General features: G+C 42.5%; 1 long non-coding RNA gene across 1 annotated transcript in view; it reads right to left on the minus strand.

The window, feature by feature from the left end:
* The window catches only part of LOC135489442 (uncharacterized), a 72,467-nt gene extending 56,159 nt beyond the window's left edge, over window positions 1–16,308 (minus strand). The window contains exons 1-2 of the long non-coding RNA XR_010447159.1: window positions 16,111–16,308; window positions 5,130–5,158 (exon numbers count right to left, since the gene is read on the minus strand). This is a non-coding gene — a long non-coding RNA (uncharacterized LOC135489442). The remainder of the gene's footprint in view (window positions 1–5,129; window positions 5,159–16,110) is intronic.
* Between the last annotated feature and the right edge of the window lie 2,107 nt (window positions 16,309–18,415).

Here is an 18,415-nt window from a genome sequence, read left to right on the forward strand (position 1 = left end):
TAACCGAAAATGAGTCTGAACCTATCACCAGTTACCTCATGCTAGATCCACAACTTCCACCAAATCAACCCGCAGTTGATAACCTAGAACCCTTGGCCTGTTGCGCCCCTTGATCCCAATCTCTTTCAGAACCAGTACTGCAGTCAGCTGGTAAATAGACAATTCGTCTTGCCTGAAATAAGATACCCATCTGACTTGGTTCGTTCTTGAAGAAAATCAATGAAACCAGAGTGGTGTTTAAGCAAATCGAATCTGCCGGTCGATCATGGAGTAAAGGTTGAATACCAATTGAGTCAAGTGGTCGGAGGCTTGATAAACGTCGACTGCTATTTATTGACAATCATAAAGCATATCGTCTATACCAATGTCTCTTTGATTACTTCAGTCATCACGTGAAATTGTTCTGGGCTGATCAGAAGAGTGCAACATTGCATTAAATATAGTATGTTCATGTATTGCAATATATGAAGGAGATCGTGAAGCAACCGAAGAGTCCCACAGAAAGAAAAGCTATTCCGTTTAACCAACAATTCTGGCATCTTTTCGAACCAGTACCGCGGCTGGCGACCAGACAATGGTAAATGCAAAACTCACAGCTCCGCGCGCTGACCCCAATTTCTGCTCGCGCTCGATCTAGCGTCATGAGTATGAACATGTAATCCTTGATTCCTACCCCGCCCCAATCCATCCTTAGATATAACAGGTCCCAATCAAAGCACAAGCCGACATTAACAAGCCATATCCCGGATCCCTAACGTATGATTGAAAAATCGTGTTATCCGCGACTGAGCTAATGGAACCAGGAGGCTGTGTCTACATTCTCACCCGGCTCAAAACAATAAACTGCAGAAAGGGCTACATATAGATTTTCCTTAATGACAATCTAATGCGCCTTACCGGTTTAACTGTGAGTCCAAAAACGAACGTGCCTCATAGTGCGTACTCACAAGCAGTCGGTCCATGCAATAAATTCCCTGTGTAATGGATCAAAGCAATTAGTAAATGACAGCACTTTTAATTTGTAAAACTGGGCAGAGATTAAGTTCACTGCAGCTTAGCTAATACATGCCGAAGTGAACAGTCGAAAGTGTAACCACGCGCGCATAGTGCTGGTTCATCATGATGATTACTATCGTCAAACGCCCTTAATAGAAATAAGGGGTTTGAGCTTTTGATAAACCTTAAATGGTTTTTCGGCCTACATTCATATGCACCCATAGAGGTTTTTCAGCGAAAAGAAACGAAAAACCCTCGAGTTTTTCAGAATCTAAAAACCATCAACTTTTTTTTTATTTTTACCGAAAGACCTCTATAGCCGGCATATTTCTGTCGGCTGAAAAAAAACGTCAGCTCAAAACCTTTATTTCATGAGAGTATTATTCTCTGTTTGATTAACGTTAGGAAAATCCGAGGACACTCAGTATCATACTGGTATATCCTTGATGATATCATTATTTTCCAGGTCTTGTCGAGCGCCTGGATTATCCTATCACAGCGCTAATGGTAATATTACGCTATTGGAAATCTAAAATGAATTTGATGAGTGCAATCTTTTGCTGTAAATGAATTATTTACTATATCAACAGGAAATCAAAACAACTTTTATGAATGTAATGTTGTGTTTTTAATAAGTGTACACTATAATTATCAACAGGGAAAGTAAAAATATGATGAGTGTATTAAGTACATGTACATGTACTGACCCTATACGCGGTATTATCATGAAGAAGAAAACCTCGTAACTTTTCACAACCAACAATCGCGGAATCTTTCTTTTAAGTAGGTGTTCAATATGCATCGGCTTAACGCCAACCGGTGCATGGCGTTACTTGGATAAAGAACAAGCCGGCCCTATATCGACAAGTAATCAATAGGGCTGGCGAGCAAAATGCAGATATGGAATTCGCTAATGGATTGTCAATTACAAATGATGGATGAATATAGACTCGCGTAGAACTTAAACACTATCCGTTCGCAAAGTGATAAAGAGCAATCAGCTGGCCCTTTTTTTCAACACCATTTGGTAGAGACGTACAGTGGGGGAGGAGCAGGTGGTACTGCCAAACCTAAGTTTAAAAAACGCGTTTTTACTGCAGGTTATGGAGGTTTTGGGACGAAATGTGGTCCCGGCTCTGCCCCCAGAGAGTTTATTCGGTATGGAACCGTCCGTGCAGCTGATTGCATGGACAAGGAACTATTTCTGGTAGAAAACACGGATAACGGGGAACTGCGACGGACAGACAAATGTGAAGATTACACTATGGAATTAGTTACGTCACTCATTAGAAATGATATAGATAATAGACCATGCATAAAACCTGCGCACCATCATTCTCTTCGCATAGCTGAAAATCAACTGTTTTAAAATGTGATGATATCACCATCAAGTCTCTTTCATGAACAAGTACAGATAGAAAATGCAAGGATTCAGGCACACCCCAAGCAACGAAAATGTTTGGGGCAATTCTGCAGCCATCGGAAAGTGCTTCTTTCGTCATCTTTAATCATGGTTCTTCCAACACCTCAACGGACTCATCCTGAGATTCAGGCTTTTTTGGCTCACCGTAAGGGGAGTCTATATGATAGCGCTGTGTCCGTCGTCGTCGTCGTCGTCGTCGTATCCTAACAGTGGCACGTTTCTTAACTGCTAGGGTTATGAATTTGAAACTTTGTACACAGTATGCCCTAGGTCAGCTGACCTCTGACACTGATTTTCGGTCCGATCTGATTCTCTGTTTGGCCACCAGGGGGCCAAATGTCGATATCTAAAAAGTGTGATATCTCGCTTATTAGTGACTTGTTTTCGATGAAACTTTTGTTGTAGGTACTCATAGCAAATATACATCTTATATCGTACGGGTTTTTAATTTGACCTACTTTTCAAGGTCACAGAGGTCATATGGCGTAAATTGGTCATTAGAGTGTAAACTATGGCACGTTTCTTAACCACTAAAGCTATGAACTTGAAACTTGGTACATATAACCCCCTACATCACATAGCCTTTGGTGCTGAATTTCAGTTTGATCTGATTCTCAACTTTGCCACCAGGGGGCCAAAAGTGGAAATCTAAAAAGTCTGATATCTCGCTTATAAGTGACTTGTTTTCGATAAGATTTTTATGGTAGGTACTCTTAGGAAGAATACATCACATACCTTACGGGTTTTCAATTTGACCTACTTTTCAAGGTCACAGAGGTCATATGGCGTAAATTGGCCGTTAGAGTGTAAACTATGGCACATTTCTTAACCAGTAAAGCTATGAACTTGAAACTTGGTACATATAACCCCCTACATCACATAGCCTTTGGTGCTGAATTTCAGTTTGATCTGATTCTCAACTTTGCCACCAGGGGGCCAAAAGTGGAAATCTAAAAAGTCTGATATCTCGCTTATAAGTGACTTGTTTTCGATAAGATTTTTATGGTAGGTACTCTTAGGAAGAATACATCACATACCTTACGGGTTTTCAATTTGACCTACTTTTCAAGGTCACAGAGGTCATATGGCGTAAATTGGCCGTTAGAGTGTAAACTATGGCACATTTCTTAACCAGTAAAGCTATGAACTTGAAACTTGGTGCATATAACCCCCTACATCAGATAACCTTTGATGCCGAATTTTGGCCCGATCTGATTCTTTATTCGGCCACCAGGGGGCCATAATGGAAAAAGTAAGAAGTGCAATATCTTGCTTATTTTTAGTGATTCGTTTTCAATAACATTTTTATGGTAGGTTCTCCTAGCAAGGATACATCACATATCATATGAGTTTTTGATCTGACCTGCTTTTCAAGGTCACAGAGGTCAAATGGCGTAAATTGGTCGTTTGATTGTAACTATGGCACGTTTCTTAACCACTAAAGCTTTGAACTTGAAATTTTTTACACATGACTCCCTACGTCATGTAACCTCGGACACGGAATTTCGATCTGATCTGGTACTCAACTCGACCACCAGGAGGCCAAAACTAAAATAGGTAAAAAGTGCAATATCTCGTTTATTAGTGACTTGTTTTTGATGATATTCTTAGCAACGATACATCACATGTCATACCGACTTTGGTTTGACCTATATACTATACATGTTCAATGTTTCTTAATTTGGATGAATTCCAAAGCACCAAATATCTATACGGTGAGCACAATGGCCCCTGGCCGTTTCATTACTCTTTCGTATCGACAGGCGGAGAATATTGAAAATCACTGGTTATGGCAGGATGCAACATATACTCCGCATAAAACGACTGTAGCAATGCATGGAACATCGTTCTCTCCTTTCGCTCAGCAGGTGAACATCGCAGCTAATTGCCTGCATGAAGAACAATAAGCTGGTCGTGCATATCGGCATCTCATCAACAGAACTAATAGCGAATGTAAAGAAAAGCAATGGAATCGCCATGTCACTAATTAGAAATGACGAAGATAACGGACAGTGCATAATCTACCCACGAACATTCTCTTCGCATGTATTACTGTAGGAGTGCATGCAATGCAAGGTGGCGCAAAATTCTGATAAATTTAAGTGCAATAAGAAAATCAGACTTAGTCTTAAAAATTACACGGCAATATGGACTATCCTTCTATAATGATATGATACTTTTTATTTTTGATCCTTTCTTGAATCTTTTAGTCCGAGTCGAAATCCTGAAATCAGAGTCTTTCGACAAAAATCAACATTATGGCAGATACAAGTAGAAAAGGGCAAAATCCTTACTGCGATTATCGATTACAATGTTTGATATACGACACAATAGAAACAAGGCCCTCCCATTACAGTGTTGGCGGGGTACAATCGGATGAAAATAATAAATGCAGGCCTTACGCCCCTTAAAATGAACTAATCTTTTGTATGTTTCTTTTGTGTCGTCATTTCCTTCTTAGGTAGCACGTATTTTTCTTGGGCAAACCAATACCTTTAGCCACCGTGATAATTGTGGCCCTGAATTAAAGCATTAATCTCTCTTTGGTCATCAACCGAGAATTTTTCAGTCGAAAAGTGCATTACGCCGACTGTACATACCCAATATGATACCTTAGAGTAACACTAAGATAATTATACACACTTAGGTGAATAGTAATAATCATAAAAATCTAGTTGTGCGATTGCAGCAGTATAAGTGTTATACCTACTTTATGTAACCATGAGGACCAGATGAACCCTGAAATAGAAAGCAACAATTTATACAAGAATTGAGAACACACTGAAATCAGTGTAATGTACATACAACAAAAATGGCCACGGCAATTGTATAAATACCATGGGTTGTTTGCTACATGTACATTAATCTATAGGGGCCAGGAATCATATGAAAATATATGACGGTTTTTAAGGGTATTAGAATTATTTTTTATCCAAGTTGCCTCCAAATTCTCAATTGATCGATGAGGCGCTTTCTCGTTAGATAGAATGTTCTTAGGCGACAGATGGTCTGCGTGTATGATGCAAACCACTATACTGTAGCTGCTTTGAAGTTTAATCATATTGGAAACTGACAGTATTATGTAGCGTTACAGCAAACTTTGCTCAGAACAGGAGAATGCATACAAGGCCAGTGGTGTTCCAACGTCTCTTTGGTGAGATGATCAACATTTCCAGGGATTTAGACATGCTGAAAGAAATCCGGCTTGCACCAATTTGTGGTCCTTCTACTTCAACCAGTAAATACCGTTAATTAGACCCGGCATCATCTCGTCTAGCAATTACTTGTTATAACAGAATACCAAGAGTGCGGGGATTGAAGGGGTCCAGGGATTACCCATCTTGACTTTCATCTAACCGCCAACTGTCAACCCGCCACCCGGCTATGGCAATTCATCGCGTTATTTACTATAGAAGACTCTTGTTTGGTTGCGGTCCAAGGAATAACTTTGAATGTGGCTCATCAAATCAGCTTGTCAACTTGGTGCAAATAGACAGGTTTCGCAAGCCTTACGAAGAGCTCGGGACGATGACGAACGAAGCATGTAATCGTACTTTATGACAATTTTTGGGAACATTTTCATCACCTTCTTCCAAAACTAAATTTAAAAGAAGAGTTAGATTGAAGTACATGTACGAGGTGTTTCCCCTACAAAAGACCAAGCCTAGAATGGTTTAGTTCCGCTGGTGATCGTTATCCGTTATACACTAATATAGTGGGTTAATAATAGGGAAACGTTGAAATACTTAGTATGGGAAATACTGTCAGACGTTACTGTCGGTGCCAGGGAAACCGGATTATCCTAGAGATTTAAAAGAATTGGATCTCTTCATCCAACATCTCACTGAATGATTGCCACCCGACGATCAAATTCACGGCGGAAATCTCCAGCCAGTTTGTGAATTTTCTAGACACAGTAGTCAGCATCAATGAAGACCGTAATATCATTACGTCCCTATACTGCAAACCTACTGACGCGCACAACTACCTGCTGTTCTCCTCAGCACACCCGAGACATTGCCTCAAAAGCACACCCTACAGTCAATTTCTCAGGATCCGCCGGATCTGTAGCCTGGACACAGATTTTGAGGAAAATGCCGTCATGATCGGCCGCCACTTCATGCGACGTGGCTACCCTTCATCACGTGTAGAGACAGCCCTCATCCGGGCCTACCGCACCTCTAGATCTGATCTCCTCAGAGATGAGGCCCCACTGGACACGGACGATCAACCAGGGACGATTGAGGACAATTTCTTCCTTATATCGACCTTTATCCCGGGCTTCCAAGCATTACAGCGCATTGTTAGCCACAACTGGCCCGTGCTCCTGAAATCCATTGCAACGCGTCAGCTACATGACTCTCGCATCACATTTGGCCACAGAAAACCTCCCAATCTCCGGGATCTTCTGGTCAGAGCCAAATTCACCGACACCGCAACACAATCAGGGGGACCTACAATCCCCACTGCCGGCTCAACCCGTTTGCCTCCGGGTTCCCGCAACGCGTGCCCAAGAGCCAACACCTCTTGTCGTTACTGCCCTAAACTCAACCTGACGGGAAGGATCGGCAGCACAACTACCACGCGCTCATACACGGCCATGAAGCACATCACATGCAAAAGCAGTAACCTCATTTACTGCATCACATGCAAAAGATGCAACCAACGTTACGTTGGTCAAACCAAGCTCCGCCCCATGGACAGATTTGTAAAACACTTTTACAATATCTCCAAGGGCAACAAAGATGACACCATCGGCCGGCACTTCACCAGCCATAACCACGCAGGCATTGATGATGTGTCCATATCAATCCTGTCCTTCATCCACGCCCACCCAGAATCGCCCCAAAGTGCTGTACTCAGGGACACCATCGAAATCAGATGGATCCATAGATTGCGCACTGTAGCTCCGCTGGGACTCAATGTCCTAGACTAGTATGTACTGTACACATACATTGCCACGTCTTTTAACAACTTTTCCCTATGTGCACTCTACAGGGTTCCCCCAGTCTTACTCCAAAGACAGGGGCAGCATTACTTAAACCGTATCCCGACACACTCCATGTCACATCCTATCAACTCAGGACAGGCTATCCGTCAAGCTATTGACCCCTGGAACTAATATCGGGACCATTCCGGTCCCAGACTGTCCGACGTGTAAAATACTTACAGGTCAACTGGATATGCGGCCTTTTACTCCCCACAGCCGCACATCTAGGATAGGAACATTTTTCTATCAACAGTACACGGCCCGCCTCTGCAGGGCCAACCCATCTTGATCAATATCGCCTTTATAAGTGTCTGATGAGCAACTCCTGCGAAACCGTTCACACCACCCCTGGCATAACCCACATGGCGCGCCTCCCCGCCATTCCGCGCAACTTTGCCGCCATGCTCCCTAGGAGCATGACGTCATGTCCGTCTCAAAGCCATGACGTCATAAAGGGGCCCAGCATCGCGTCAACCACTGCGTCTTGAAGTCAGTTCCAACACCTCACACGGTTTAAGAGATCAAGCGAAGACTTTTGAGCCTTCACAACGGTCACACAAGCCAATTAAGCTGGTCGCATCTCATCGCATTGCCACGTCAAAAATATCCTAGAGATTTAAGGAAGCAGTAAACAAAAAGCTACGAGACCAGTAGGCAGGCTTCCAGAAAGATCGTTCATGCACAGACCATATCTCTTCTCTCCGGTCCGCATCATGGTGGAACAGTCCATAGAATGGAACTCGCCTATGCTCATCACCATCGACTACTAGAAAGCCGCTTGTTCAAATCAGGAAGTGATCGAGGGAGAGAGCTCAGCAAGTCCCAATTGAGCAGGAGATCTGCACACGAAAATGGAAGTACATGTAGATCGGCCACACTTTGAGGAAACATAATTATCGCAAGTGTCACTTCACAAGCCTTGACCTTGAACCCTCAAGGGACAAGAAACAGGGGAAAGGCGAATAGCACCTGGCAGCGAGACATTTTAGCAGATGCGAGAAATATCAATGGGCTACTGCTTGAAGAAAGAGGATAAGCTTGGAATGACAGGCAGAAATGGCGATGCTTTGTCGACGGCCCTTGTGCCAGCATGTAAAGCTGTAAGTTGCAGACAGACGTTTACACAGGAGGACACTACAGACCTTCGTCCTTCTTCCTTTAAGGGTTGCGAGTACTATAGGCAGTGGGCGACATAAATCAGAAACATACGGCCGATAGAATACTGTACCTGCCGCATAAACCCCCCACAAAAAATATCTCCCGCAAAAACCTCCCGTAAAATCTCGACGTAACAACTCCGTTAACCAATGGTATGTTTTCTTCATTTTTATGGCGGATATTAATTTTGCGGCAGACTAGTTTATTAAGTACGTGGAGACACTCGTAAAACATCTTCTATAGACTTCAATCCTAGTATGGTTATTGTTGTATCAATAAAGGGGTCATATTTGTCTACAAGATGAATAATCCGATGGATTCTCATGAATATATCATCAAGCTATCTCCTCCGGTGATAATGAGCGCGATACGTGTCACGACTGGAGAAGAAGACATTTACGGGTGGCTTGCTTAATGAAGTTGATTAGGACCGAAATATCTGGACGCCCGGATCGATGGGTTGTACGTAGCTTTATCAAAAGTCATAATTGGACCTTGACCAATGTCCTCCCTGTCAGGTTATTAATCACAGATTTATGTTTACGCTACTATAATCGAAAGTCTCCGACCCCCCCCCCCTTCCAACCCCTCGAGTCTTGTCATGGCGATGTGTCACAAGGCAGTATTTGGATTAAAGATTCCTTGTCCTCCGCCCTGTAGCTGTTAACAACCATTCGCCAGATACGTTAATTATTAATCTACCTTGTAGACGACTGAATTCATCAAGAGGTGCGCTGTCTGTTAGCTCAGCGCTATTCATATCCCAATTCTGCAATCACAGTGATGGGGGCGGTGGATTTCCAATAGGCAGGTTTTGCCATCCTTCCGAAGAACGCAGTATCACTAGTAGGAGGATTGTTCCGATTCCTTAACGGTTTCTCTAATTTTTTCCTGATCTATCCGACAAAGGTCCTAAAGTTTTTTTGACTGAGTCTCCATTCGTGGTGGTTCGTTGGCACCAAAATAGGCCCCAAGTTTAAATATATCAACTGGGAGATCGAAGAAGTTTAAATTTGGTAGGGTTGAGTAAGGAGCTTTCAATATGGTCGTCGTCAATCTACAGCTGCAGTGAGCTTGGGGAAGACGAATTAGAAACAGATCGACTAGACAGTTTGGCTTGTGGCGGAGGATTCGCACATAAGTCCCGATACCTTCCCCAAAACGAGCACGGCACTTAATATTTTACTTGTATGGCCTACTTGAAACTTACGGGTAAAATATAATCACGAGTAAGGACGAAGCCAATCACTCGGAAATGTTCACGATGTGCATTTGGATCTTCTACTGAATATACCCAATACTCCTAGTGCACAACTCGAAAGCGAGGCATTCTCTGCCCGTGGGTACACTTCGAGTGATTACGTCCATACATCAGTATATAAATTATTCGGACGATAAATGTCTCAACTCCATTCAATCACTGGCCTCACCTCTGTGCTACAGCATAAATGTACCGTATACCGTGCCAGTATACAATGTAGCTAACTACATATAGCGTGCGAATTATAGCGGTTAACATATTGCAAGTTACTTTCTCTGCATGTAGTGCAACGTATTCGCGCTATCCATCCATCTCAAATTTGATAAAACGTCTATTAACACTATTTTCAACTCATCTCTAGTTCGGGGACAAGCTTCACGGAATAAATAACCTAGGTGACTTTTAAAAAGTCTGAATCAGCGTTCCATATATCATGAAAAGTTATGATAACGACAAGAACATCCAATGCTTTACACGAGGGCCGTGGCTGAGTCGAAGACAGGAAACTTCCATCTTTGGCGGCGGGGACTTTCCCTGAAGTCATGGAATAATTTGATAACGTGAATGCTTTTATTCCCCAAGCAATTCAAACAGTCTTTTTAAAGGTTTAGCAATTTCAACACGGAACTTCGCTTCGCGTTGGGAAACTTATTCGCGTTGGGAAACCTTTTCACTGAGCTGAAGTACAGTAAAATGGATTTGTCTTGGAATTTGTTACGCCTGTTGGCGTAGACAGGGGGCCGGGGATCGGGAGTGCGAACAACGAGACGCTCTTAAGAAATCAACTTCGATCGTGCGAATCCCCAGTGCCGAAAACTGACCGCGAAAATCATTTTAAATTTTGGAAAACGCTCTCTCTCAAGCAAAATTGTCTCCTTCTATCCCAGCTACACCTATATGACTAGCCTAATACCATTAGGCACCACGGGTGGCGCTGAAAGCGGCCGCTACCGGTGCCAAATTCTAAACGATTTCATTTGTGTATTCCGCGACAGGATTGTGTCGTGGCACGATCTTCGCTTCGGAATAAACTGATACGTTGTAAATGTTCTATACGACGCCGTAAAATTGCTAACCGTTAGTTTTCATATAAGTTGTCTGTTTAATTCATAAATTACACGAATTTGATCGTCGTTTTGCACTTGCAGTTTAAATTCAATGAAATACTTCATTATAAAAAATCGACGACCATACTCTGTAATATAAGTTGTCCCTACGTATTAGCTCCCGATAGGTGGCCAATGTGTAGTAACTATTGGCCAATCCCGAGGCAGACAATGAGTCTGCGCGTGACAGACTATTCTATGACCTGCACCCTACAGAGACAGGATATAAAAGTCCAGCAGTGAATACACTGTTGAAGTCAGCAAAAATGTATTTCCCAATAAGCCTCCGATATATACCATAATAAATGCAAAAACCAAAGAATGACATGCTTTTTAAACACACGCAAAATCACAAATTCGTTTCATCACATATCTTATTTACCAGATAAATCCAGGATTTACTTCCCAAATTCATTTCTGACAATCAGCAAAAAATAACTCTCGTCCGAGGAACGGCATCTTTCTCATGTTTCTGCATCGATTATAGGACTAATATCATGAAAATTGGTTTCGTACCGGAAAGTTAATGAGATTTAATTGTTTCCATGGTAATTTAAACTAAAATCTATAAACTAGTTACCCAAAGTCATGTTTGCGGCGAACCCGAACCCTCGGATCAATTTGTGGGGGTTGCGGCGTGTCGCCCTGAAAAATCAGCACCACATTTCTTGAGGGCATTTCGGAGCTCGGCTCGGTTTGCGGAGGTAGGATTTCTTGGAATGGTTGACATGGTTGTTAGGTCCAATAAGGGATAGCGAGGCTACAATTGAACCGGGGCTGTAATTAATTATACCACTTACCTTATACCCATGCGTTATCCGTTAAGCCCGGCTGCCACAAGATGAGTAGTTTGGTAATGGCCCTATTGCGTATCGTACTAGCGTACGCCAGCGTATGAAAAATATAACTCATACGCTGAAATACGCTAGGGGTACGTTAGGCATAGGTTGTATACGTTGCAAGCACGGTCGCATACGGTTGCTTACGCTGGCATACGACGAGGCAGACAATTATTTTTAAGCATGCTTAAAACTGTTGTGCGTATTCGGACGTACGGTTTATACGCTACGCATACGATCTGAATACGCGAGAGTTATGCTAGAGGTACGTTACTCATAGGTCGAGTACGTTGGTCATACGCTAGACATACGTTGGCATGAAGGTGTACCGTACAGCTAACGTATTGACAGCGCATGAGTAACGTACATCCAACGAATGTGTGACGTATCTGCAACGTATATAGACATCTTGGCGTACGCCTGACGATTGAGTAACGTATTTAACGTACAATTAGCGTATGATTGGCGTATGGCCAGCGTATCCCCAGCGTATTGCCAGCGTTTTGAGAAAATGAATTTATAGGCTCCCATTGTGAGATCTTATTTAGTTCTTCGTGGACCTCCGACGAGAGAGGATGGAGGTAGCTCTTCTTCAACATCAGTATGATCTGATCGATTTGGCTGTTCACCACATCCGATATTTAAGAATAAAAATAAGGAAGAGAAAAAGAAGAAGACGTGAAGTCTGGGTGAGACCATGTATCGGCAGGCGACGGCAGTTTGGCCTCTATGGCCAGCTTCTGGTGGAGGTCCGAAACGAGGACCAAAGATCCTTCAAGAACTTCATGCGGATGCCCCCCGATATGTTCGATGAGCTGCTAGCCAGAGTGGGGCCCAGGATCACCAAACAACACACCTGGTACAGGGAGCCCCTTGAGCCTGGCCTGAAGCTCGCACTGACTTTGCGTCACCTTGCCTCTGGGAGCACGTATTCAACCATGAAGTGCGGATGGAGGGTACCCCACAACACCCAGTCACTCGTCGTCAGAGAGGTCTGCCAAGCCATCATCGATGAGTACATGCCCGAGATGATGACCTGTCCCACCACTCCTGAGGGGTGGCGTGCCATATCTGACAAGTTCCATCAGAAGTGGAACTTCCCCCATACATGTGGTGAACTAGATGGGAAGCACATTGCCTGCAAGTGTCCTCCAAAGAGTGGTTCCCAATACTTAACAAGGGATTTTACTCTGTTGTACTCATGGCCCTTGTAGACGCGGAGTACAAGTTCATCTGGGCAGACCTCGGTGGTACAGGATCAGCATCAGACGCACAGATCTACAATAACTCTGAAATCAAGGAATTTGCTGAAGACGGTACCATCGGATTCCCTGCCCCAGATCCTTCACCCAATGACTTCCAGGATGATGATGGGGTGTTCTTGCCTTTTCCTCGGCCTCGGGTAGACGATGTCTTCTTCTTGGGAGGCATGTTGACAGTTTGACGTCTACTGCAATAATGCTTCAATGTGGAAAGGCTGCCGTTTATATGGGCACTTTGTCACATGATAGCGGTACGCTGGTCATGCGCTGGTCATATGCTACTCATACGCTGGCCATACACAGACTACGCTGGCCATACGACGGTCATACGCTGGACATACGCTGACACACGCTGGTCATACGCTGTCATACGCTGACATTCGCTGATCATACGTTGGCCATACGCTGGCCATACGCTACTCATACGCTACTCATAGGTTAAATACGGTAAGTATACGCACAATTCTGTATTTTCGAGGGCTTTTTTGTGCGTATGGAAGTTATTTTATGAATTTTCATACGCAACTCATACGTTCCTCACATACGCAATAGTGTGACAGGGCCATAAGGCAGCAGTACCGAACCATGTGGAACAGCAGCTCTCTCAGAGTCATGAATCGCCCATCCTGAACTTTAGGCCAACACTCGGCACCAACGACCAAGCTTTCATGTGAGTCACGTGTGCCAAGGTGGGAGGATACAACTAACTCTGGTTTTTGAGGATGAGAATCGCGAGACATCTTCGATAGGGCTATCATGCAACTGTGGCAGTTGGAAAAGATGCCATCGGGGCGGTCTAGCTATTTCTGGGCTTTTTCCCTATGGACGAGCAAAGACGATTTTACAGTATACGCTGTTGGAATGAATCATACATCGCTTGCAACCTTTAAGTCATGAAAGATAATCACTCGCGTACCTGCCTAGAATATCGAACGTAACATTCCTTTGGGAAAATTCAATCGCAATTTGGATTATGTACGCGAATTCATTGACAATGAAATGAGAAACCCTGCGGCGCTGATATTTGTCACAATTGAACTTTTTATGATTCTCGTAGCACAAACAATTTGATTAGTTTTGGTGTTTTGCAGGTTGTAGGAGCTTGCATGATACAGCTGGCATTGCAGCGTTCAAAAGGTAACTTCGCCCACAAATGCATGTCTTTCATCGTATTTAATAACACTTAACGTGCTTCAGTTACCCTGAAATACCATTAACTTCGGGCTACATCAATATTCGAAAATACACTGTATGCTTAATGTAGTTTGTTATCAGATGCTACTGAGACAGGTAATTTTATCTTATTATATGAAATTGCTGAGTATAGCCGGGTTTTTTGTAAGAGATAAATGCTTTTGTTATTCTCAAAATCAATGGAATGAGGTTCATTCAGGTGCAACTAGTACATGACCCTGATGACACTGTCCTTTTCCAAAAAAAATAAGTCTGAGACGATATTGGCGATATCATGAAATTTTCATCGAATTGCTGTCAACAGTTTAGAACATAATGACCATGTCTGGTTTAAATATCAAGTTGTGGACTCGTGGAGTTCCCGGCAAATTAACGGAAACAAACATAGCCTACACCATCCCAACACCCAGCTGGCGCCTGCTAATAGATCCAACATCATCAATGCAAAAACCAATCGAAGCATAACGAATCAATACTAGAAATCAATATAATTACAAGCTTTAGATGATGTACTAGCGTATTCGTCTTAACTGCTTTATCTGTAGTGTAGGAGGATATTCTGATTAGTTGGGTTATCGATATAAACCAGGAAGTCAGGGAGGCGACCATCCTGAGGAAATAAGGAATGTTCGCATCTCCGGCCCTGAACTCACAGAAGCCTCCTGAACTCCAGTGCAACCCACGTCACTATCAGTGTGCGAGGGGAGGAGCCTACGACTGACTCTGGTATTCGAGGATTGCACAGTTGTTGCTTACACTCTACAAGTTGAGTAAACCCCATGATTTTATATGTTGGTTTTATCACTTCTTCTAAAGATCAGTTACAATCCATTTACTGAGTTGCGAGATACCATTCACATGATTCTATATCTCCTTGATCGGAGATACCAATCAAAAAAGGGATGCTCTGTCTAAACAAGGAAATGTCGCTTATTATTCATGATTTTCCGGCGGGCTACAAAATAATCAATGGCTAGCAATGATGGAGTTTTTCGTTTCACTTCATCCTGATGAGTTGTGGTGCATAACGGTGGGTTCTCGTTCCGTCTACCTCCCGTGTCATAGCTATATCTCGGCTGCATGACAAGGCAATTAGACAGTGTAGCCTCTCCTTCAAAACTCATGACGACCCCTTAGACTGTACTTCATTAATGTTATTTTGTGCCTAACCTCGCAGTTAAATGAATTCAGACATATTGCCCAATGCAGGCGTATATTGTAAAATAAGTTCGAAACACACCTGAGCCTCAATTCCGCTTATTGTTCTCTGCAGTCTTATCAAAAGGTCATCTCTGGGTAAATAATTTTGATAACACCGACCCCCACGAAACGTCTTTCTTTAGTGGTCGATTGGCGAAAACGGCCGGCAAGCGCAAGTAAACGTAATGACCCAATGCCACTGTGCAGTTATCATGCATACGAATTTGCTGAAACTTGGTATTTATAGTATTTGTTTATCTTTCTACTCTGCAGCAATGCTGAAATTTATATTTGATATTATATTCATCAACCCTCTTGGTTTTTTAAGGAAAGGTGTCTGGATAAGGATGGAAAATGAATCTACTAGAGCGCTTGAGAATTCTTAATGACGTTTATCTGTAAAACGTATTGGATAATGCTTATCTTTTCAAAAACAGTCACGTTTTTGCAGTATCGTTGCACGTCTTTCATGACTACTAAAGTCATTTCCTTGGAGGAGTGCGCTGTATGCGCTATAAAAGAACCATTCTGAGATTCTGGATGTGCCTACAGGTATACGTCATGTACAACATATCGAGAGGTGGAGATTGAAAATCGCGAGAACTTACATTATTGCCAATTTACCAAAACCATAACAGAGATGAAGTGATCATGAGTGGGTCGCTATTTTTGCCAACTTACCTTTCTGGCAAATCAATGAGGAATAATCTCTCCTGAAAGAGATCGAAGTAATCCTTATCGCTTTATCGATTATTTCCAGAATTAAATAGGCCTACATGTAACTCCACACACTAATATCATAATCCAATAACCAGTCTCAGAAAAATCCTTTATCCACGAAAAAAGTAAATTTGATTGTTTGATATCCACAACTTGTAACTTTTATAAGTTATAAGGCTTTAATAAGTTAGCGTGAATTACTTCGTCGATGTGCACTAAGGAAGACGCAACCACCACGTGCTGACAGTGAACGAGCGAGACGAGAGTCGCGGGTGGTCACGCAGAAATTTGCACTATACGCCAGTGGTGCTGTCTAGCGTGTGTTTGAAGCACCAAGAATTGCATTTATATTGACAGTGGAGACTTAGTCAAATTGGCCTCGAATCGCCAGGCCGAAAGCAAACCATGCTATCACATAAATTATTTCCACGTAACGTCTAACATCACAAATCGCCAGCCGCACAGTGGTAGACCGATTCGAAAATAAGATAGGACGTGCATCTTGTGAACATCTGACCATTTCTAAAAATAGCGCTGTGATGGACTGGCCTATCCTGAAAAAACTGCTCCACGCACGGGCGTTACAATGGTAAACACATTACAGGGCTGGAGCCTCTGTCTGCGCAGAAGCTGCCCAGTAGGCTCACTGCTAAATTGCGTATGGCTGAAATTCCTGGCCTTTTTCGAGGCCGCAGTCAGGCTCGATGTACAGTGTAGCGGATCTCCATCTGGCCAAGCTTTTTAAACTTGATGCAGGTATGAATTACCGATCGTCCATCAAGACATCATAGTACACGGTGTCCCCCGTAAGTCCGACATCCCATACGTCCGACAATGGAAAAATCATTTTAAAAATGTACCACAATCCCGCGACCCCCACAAGTCCGAAGTTCAGAGAAAGTTATCAGAAGTCCGAAGTACCATAAGTCCGACAATGAGGCGTTATCCTTGGGAGTTATTTCAAAAATCTTATTTCAAATAACTCCGAAGGATAACGTAGTATATATTGTAATATTTTTCTACTTGAATTTTTACACATCCTTGAGCTGATATGTATCAAATGCTGTAGAGATTGAGAAGGATAAAAAACCTTGTCGTGATTCATTGATACAATTCAATGTAGTCTTTCTTCCTTTGGTGGTTGCCATTATCTCTGATTTTAGAGCACATGACTGGTAATATTTGAACAGATAACTGCCAAAGTTTGTGATACATCCACAAAACCATTTAACCATAACCGTATAGAACCCGAAGCACACAAAACCAGGGACGCAAATGGGGTGACCCCGTAAAAAAGCCATGCCGAAATTTTGGAGCACGATTTCTTCAACTTGGCGACGATCATCAGACAATGCGAACGTGTCATTTTTTGACTGAGTGGATATTTTTCTGAAGCTAATACTGGCAGAGATAATATGCTTGAATATTATCGCTGCTTTGGAGAATGCCTTTCAGATGAGCAGCTGTAGGCATGAAGCCATAACTGGGGAACTCTCCAGCACAACGGAAGCATCTTATTTTAATCCATAGACTCGTTTACAGTATATCAAACATTTTCCTTCACAGATGAATTTATAAACAAATTAATTTACTCCGATATGAAATTCATCCAAAATAATTATGAGAATGCCTATAAACCCAGCCAGGTACGATATTTGAATTCATGCAGAAAGACTAACAATTAATTGAATGTTTTTGCCACAACCTGACAACAACGAAGTCCCCCAGGTTGTTACAAGTAGAAGCCGCCTTGAGCGCCAATTACTGGTGAGGTAATGTTTTGTCGCTATTCACCGTAAAGTTGTGACTGTATAGATTGAGATGATATCAATGTCAAGGTAAGTTACACCACAGAAGGTCACCATAAAATCATCTAAATGAACGGATTATCTAATTATCATGATTATCTAATTTATTCAGAAATCTAGTATTTGTTAGTATTGATGTTAGTGGTATACCGGTCTAGTATCAATGAAAAGACTTATTCTTACTAAATTAAAGTGGTCATCATATCGTTGACGTTTCCGCTGGTATTGAACAATATTCCCATTATTACAGAAAATGAAATGATGGAAACCTGGGTAAGTCCATTGACCGGAGATCGGTTGTTTTCTTTTCAAATCAATGAATATCACTTGTGACCCGTTTAGTACAAAAATTAGCGTTCTCTTAATCAAATAAACATCAGTGATCTGATATCGTGTTTTAGGCTTGGGTCTGAAACCAACAGTTCTGCGAATGACACGATCACACTGCGAGTCGTAAA

Source organism: Lineus longissimus, chromosome 6, assembly GCF_910592395.1.
Source record: "Lineus longissimus chromosome 6, tnLinLong1.2, whole genome shotgun sequence".
Taxonomy (NCBI): domain Eukaryota; kingdom Metazoa; phylum Nemertea; class Pilidiophora; order Heteronemertea; family Lineidae; genus Lineus; species Lineus longissimus.